Below are 6,867 nucleotides of genomic sequence, written 5' to 3'. Positions count from 1 at the left end.
TGTCACTGAGGAAAAGATACGAGATCCTAAACTTCAAGCAAAAGGAGGGTGAGTCACTAGGAGATGCCTATAAAAGATTTTAGAGAATTCTAGTGGCTTGTCCTACTCACAACATGGATGAAACTGAGCAGATGCAAATGTTTGTTAATGGTCTTCGAATTCAAACGAGACAAATCCTTGATTCAGCAGCTGGTGGCTCAGCTAACTTTGCAACAGCCACCGGTATGAAGAAGATAATTGAAGCAATTGCCTCAAATGAGCATCTGGAGTTGTATGATAGGGTGTCAAGCAAATCTGCAGTAATTGATTTGAAGCTTGAAATAAACAAACAGGTGAAAATTGGAGAAGCGGTTGCTGCAGAGGTAGAGAAAAGGTTGAACACACTAAACATAGGTGCTCAGAAAGTAGCTCAAGTACAACAGGCACCAAACGATGCGTGTGGCATTTGTAATGGACCACACAATACTGTTCATTGCTTTGCAACACCACAGCAGATAGAAGATATCAAGTTTTTAAAGCAAAACAATCCCTACTCCAACACATACAATCCGGGGTGGAAGAATCATCCCAACTTTGCATGGAAATATCAGAAAGGGAATGTACAACAGCAAGTACAAGGTCCATATCAAAACCAATATCAGCAACAGCAACAACAAGTCCTAAAGAAGGCAGATTGGGAGATTGCAATTGAAAAGATGGCAGCTCACAACATCCAGTTCCAAGAGGAGACTCGAAATAATCAGAAGAACACTACAGCATCCATAAAAAATCTTGAAATTCAGATGGGTCAAATAGCTCAACAGTTAGCTTCTAGTTCCCAGGTACCTGGCACGCTTCCGAGTGGAACAGTTGTGAATCCACGTGATCAAAGTCACATTAAAGCAGTGGTCATAAGAAAAGGAAAAGTTAATGAAAAATAAATTGATGAACAGGTCGAAGAAGATGGGTTGTTGGAAGTTGATTTAGGGATCAGAGAAGATCCAAAACGAGCTGAAGAAGTGGTGGTGAAACCGGCAAGCCAGTAAGAGAAATAAAAACCAAAGATCATTCTTCCTTTCCCTACGAGAACAAAGAAGAAAGATCTCAATGAATTTTTTTTTTGAGAAGTTCTTAGAATTATTCAAGAAGCTCGAGATCAACATACCTTTTGCTGAAGCTTTAAAACAAATGTCGATCTATGCCAAATTCATGAAAGACATCATATCGAAGAAGAGGTCGATTGAGGGCGAGCCGGTTATGCTAACTGAAACTTGTAGTTCTATTTTACAGGGCCTAAAAATTCCGGTGAAGAAAAAAGATAGAGGTGCTGTCACTATTCCTTGCACCATTGGAGATAGATCATTCAAGAAAGCACTAATTGATTTGGGAGCAAGTGTTAGTCTAATGCCCCTTTCGATTTACAAAAAACTGGAGTTAGGAGAAGTGCAAGACACTTGCATGACACTACAGTTTGCTGATCATTCTATGAAGAGACCCTATGGTATAGCAACAGATGTTCTGGTGAAGATTGATAAGTTTGTTTTCCCGGTGGATTTTGTGATACTCGAGATGCCGGAAGACGAGGAAATCCCTCTCATTTTGGGAAGACCTTTTCTTGAAACTGGAAGATGCATGATAGATATTGAGGAAGGAACTATGACCCTCAAAGTCTATGATGGAAAGCTCAAAATTGATGTGAGAGATACTATGAAATTCAAGGATGACGAAGGTGCAAGTAAAAGTATTGAAGTTCTAGATACAGTGTTTGCTCAATCTATGCAGATTACAACACCAAAGCTTCCCTTAGAAAGAGTTTTAAGCTTATCTATCATTGAGGATACTGATGGAATAGATGAGAAAGAATCTGAAGTGGTGTCTATGTTAAAGGCACAACCTCCTTGGATTCATTCTCGACCACAACGGTGGGAAGAGCTTCGACCTAAAGTATCTCCAGAAGAAAAGCAAGATATTAAAAAAGGGATTGAGTTGAAACAATTACCAGAACATCTCAAATATGTCTTTTTAGACAATGAAGAGAAATATCCAGCAATCATCAATTCGGGTTTGAGAGAGATTCAAGAAGAAGAGCTGATCAAAGTACTCAAGAAATACAAGAGTGTTATTGGTTGGGCGATGGAAGATTTGAAAGGAATCAGCCCAACACTGTGTATGCACAAGATTTTGATGGAGGATGATCAGAAACCAGTTGTTCAACCTCAACGGAGACTTAACCCGGCTATGAAAGAAGTCGTTCGCAAGGAGGTTGTTAAACTTTTAGATGCGGGATTGATTTACCCAATATCTGATAGTTCGTGGGTGAGTCCAGTTCATGTGGTACCAAAGAAGGGAGGAACAACTGTGATAAAAAATGAGAAAAATGAGTTGATCCCCACTCGGACAGTAACAGGTTGGAGAGTCTGCATTGACTACAGGAGACCGAACACCGCAACCAGGAAGGACCATTTTCCCTTGCCTTTTATTGATCAGATGTTGGAAAGATTGACAGGTCGTGATTTCTATTGTTTTCTGGATGGGTATTCAGGGTACAACCAAATTGCGGTGGCACCTGAAGATCAAGAGAAAACAACGTTCACATGTCCGTATGGAATCTTTGCTTATAGAAGAATGCCGTTTGGATTGTGTAATGCATCAGCAACATTTCAGAGGTGCATGACATCAATATTTGCCGATATGCTTGAGAAACATATGGAGGTATTTATGGATGATTTTTCTGTATTCGGATCTTCTTTTGAAAATTGTCTGTATAATCTGTCACTTGTGCTGGAAAGATGTCAACAAACCAATCTGATCTTGAATTGGGAGAAGTATCATTTCATGGTGAGAGAAGGGATAGTGTTAGGCCATAAAATCTCCCATAAAGGAATTGAAGTTGACAAGGAAAAATTGGAGGTGATAGCCAATCTCCCTCCTCCGGTTAATGAGAAAGGTATACGGAGTTTCTTGGGACATGCGGGATTCTACCGTAGGTTCATTAAAGATTCCTCCAAGATCGCCAAACCGTTAACTAGTCTACTTGTGAAGGATACTCCGTTTCTGTTTGACAACAAGTGCAACGAGGCCTTCGATACTCTGAAGCATAAATTGGTGTCTGCTCCTATAGTGATCTCGCCTGACTGGTCTCTACCCTTTGAGATCATGTGCGATGCGAGTGATATAGCAGTATGGGCAGTCTTGGGGCAAAGAAGAGATAAACTCCTACACGTGATCTATTATGCAACCACAGAGAAGGATCTACTGGCTGTGGTGTATGCCTTTGACAAATTCAGGTCATACTTGTTGGGAACAAAGGTAATTGTTTATACTGACCATGCTGCTTTGAAATATCTTTTTTCTAAATAGGACTCGAAGCCAAGGATGCTCAGGTGGATTTTGCTGTTGCAAGAATTTGATCTAGAAATTCGAGACAAAAAGGGGTGTGAAAAAACAGTTGCTGACCACCTATCTCGAATGTCCCCGATAGAAGAGACTGAAGAAGAACACCCAATCAAGGACGAGTTTATTGATGAACAAATCCTCGCAGTGGTGGGTGTTCCATGGTTTACCGATTACACAAACTATATGGTAGGTGGCATAATTCCTGAAGACTTTGATTATAACAAAAAGAAAAAGTTTCTTCATGATTGCAGGTTCTATTTGTGGGACGAACCATTCTTGTATAAGAAAGGGGTAGACAGACTGATTCGTCGATGTGTCCCGGAAGAAGAACAAAATGAAGTCTTAAAAGCTTGTCATGATTCAGATTATGGGGTACATTTTAGTGGAGATAGGACAGCCGCAAAAGTCCTCCAATCGGGGTTGTACTGGCCTACTGTGTTTAAAGATGCCCAAGTTATTGTGAGGGAATGTGACAGATGCCAAAGGACAGGGAATATTTCTAGGAGGAATCAGATGCCCCAAAAGGGCATGCTTGAAGTGGAATTATTTGATGTTTTGGGGATTGACTTTATGGGGCCGTTTCCACCCTCATTCGGGAAGAATTATATTCTGGTAGCTGTGGACTATGTCTCAAAATGGGTGGAAGCTGCTGCCCTCACGACTGATGATGCGAGAGTAGCGGTAAACTTTCTCAAACAAAACATCTTCTCAAGGTTTGGTGTGCCAAGGGCACTTATTAGTGATGAAGGGACACATTTCTTAAACAAGCTCTTGGATAACTTATTGAAGAAGTATAATGTGAAGCACAAGATTGCCACTCCGTATCATCCTCAAACGAGTGGGCAAGTTGAAGTGTCCAATAGACAAATAAAACAGATTCTGGAAAAGATAGTGAGTGCTTCAAGAAGAGATTGGGCGATCAAATTAGATGACGCACTATGGGCGTACCGAACCGCCTTCAAAACCCCAATCGGTATGTCTCCTTATCAACTGATTTATGGTAAGGCTTGTCATCTCCCTCTGGAATTAGAGCACAGAGCCTTCTGGGCATCCAAGTTCTTGAATTGTGATCTTGCAAAAGCCGGTGAATCCCGAATTCTTCAACTTCACGAGTTAGAAGAATTTCGTAATCAGGCCTATGAGAACGCGAAGATGTACAAGGAGAAAACACGAAAGTGGCATGATCAGAGAATCATTACGAAAGACTTATGGGAAGGACAACTGGTGTTGTTGTTCAATTCTAGGCTCAAGTTGTTTCCTGGCAAATTGAAATCAAGATGGTCCGGGCCATTTGTTGTTCATAAGGTATCTCCCCACGGAGCGATAGAAATCAAGAATCAAACCAGTGGGGATATATTCAAGGTGAATGGCCAGAGGTTAAAGCCCTATTACATAGGCCAAGAATCTGGATTGATTGACCATGTGCGCCTCACCTAATGAGGTGGACGACCGTCGAGCCATGCGATGTTAAACGAAGCGCTTCGTGGGAGGCAACCCACGCGTTTGATGTCTAACTTATTTCGTTTTTCTTTTTCTTTATGTGTGCTAAATTTTTGTTGTAGGTGAGAAGGAGAGCTAGAAGGGCAAGTCACAAACACCGCCAAATGGAAGGAAACCACACAAGTGCAGTAAAACAACAAAACAATGTTCAAATGTGGAGGGAGCCAAGTCATCAACACGGGCGCCCGTGTGAATCAACACGGCCCGTGTTGATTGCCCTGAACTAAGGAAGTGGGCGTGTGCAAAAGGAAAAAACAGATCATTAACACGGGCACCCGTGTGAATGCACACGGCCCGTGTTGTTAGCCCTGAACCAAAGAAGAAAAGAACAAAAACCAGATCATTAACACGGGCGACCGTGTGGATGCACACGGCCTGTGTTGTTTCGTACAGGTTTGATTTTGAAATTTTTGAATTTTTGTTGTTTTAATGGTGGGACCCACTTGGCTTATATCTCATCTCCACCACTTATTCTTCATTATTCTGGTTTTTCAAGCATCTCACTCTCTCTTCCTCCCTTGTTAACCTAGCCTCCACCACCTAAAGCTTCACTTTTCACCACTTTCCACTCCATAAAACCTCATCTCCCTTTCACAAAAACTGTTCTACTCTCCGTCCTCTACGTAGTGACGGTGACCGTTTTCACTAATTTGTTATTTGGGTTTTGAGATTTTTTTGTAGGTGCCCATTATGCCCCCGAAGAGAGCAAGCGAAGGAAAGGCTATGGCCACATCTTCCAGGCCAAAGCAACGTGCGAGACGCACCCCGAATTCACATGGCATCCTATTTGAGGAACCGGATTACCATGATAGGTATGTGATACTTGCTCAACAAAAAACTCATTCTCACAAGATATATGTGTGATGCAACACTTGATGAGCTAGGATTAAAGGAAGAAGTGCATCAAATGTTTCACAACATAGGTATGCTAGAATTTATGCAATTTGAGGCACCGACCTTTGCACACATCACACTTGAATTTTTGAGCACTGTTGAGTTTAAGATGAGACGCAGGTGGACCGGTTCCGAAATGGAATTTTATGGTCAGTTGACTTTCTGATTGTTTGATGAGGACCATGAGTTGTCTGTGGAGGAACTTGGGGGGATTTTAAGACTCCCAGTATCTGGACCCGGAGCACCCCCAGACACTTTTTCAGCGGTTGATTTCTGGAGGGCCATTACAGGTAAAAATGGTTACAACCCGAGTTCTGGCAAGGCTTCCGGGATTCATAACCCTTGTTTCAGGTATGCACAGAAGGGGTTAGCTTACACCTTGTTTGGACGGGGTGATGGCACCAGGGTGGCCGCAAAGAGAGAGTTGTTTTTATTACATTGCATGACCAACAATGAGAGAGTCAATGCAACCGCTTTTGCTGCTAATCATTTGAAACAAGTTGGCTATGCAAGTACATGTGATATTTCTGTGGGTGGCATGATCACTTAGATTGCATACCACTTTGGTTATGGTCAGCTCTTGATGGAAGAATCAGCAGTGGTAGGTAAGACAAAGATCGACATGAACACTCTTGTCAATCAACAAATGATTGCAATCATGCCGAATTATTACTCTCTGGTTATTCATAATGTGGAAGTTCTTGCATTACCAGTACCTGGTTCCATTAGTACTGCAAATGTTGCTAACTGGCTTTATGCAGCTTCTGCCCCATCTGTAGGGGACAATGTTCAGTATGACCAGGAATTTTCAGGTGATGGGATGAAGGAAGATGATAGACCAGAAGAGCAATTTGTGCAACCCCCACAAGATTCAAACCTACATGGTGAAGGACCCTCTTCTATGTCTCAGGACCAGTGGGGTTGGATCCAAACTAAGACGGGTATCCTCCGAACCGAGCAAACCAGACAAGGTGTGGAATTGTCGAGACAAGGTGTGGAATTGTTCCGACAAGGGATGGTCATGGATGACATGCAAGCTATGATGCAACGTCTGATGTTGCATTTCCCGCATGATCCTCCACCTCCTCCACAATAGTA

The sequence above is a fragment of the Lathyrus oleraceus genome, chromosome 2 (genome assembly GCF_024323335.1).
Source record: "Lathyrus oleraceus cultivar Zhongwan6 chromosome 2, CAAS_Psat_ZW6_1.0, whole genome shotgun sequence".
In the NCBI taxonomy this organism is placed as follows: Eukaryota; Viridiplantae; Streptophyta; class Magnoliopsida; order Fabales; family Fabaceae; genus Lathyrus; species Lathyrus oleraceus.
This window is presented reverse-complemented; position numbering follows the sequence as displayed.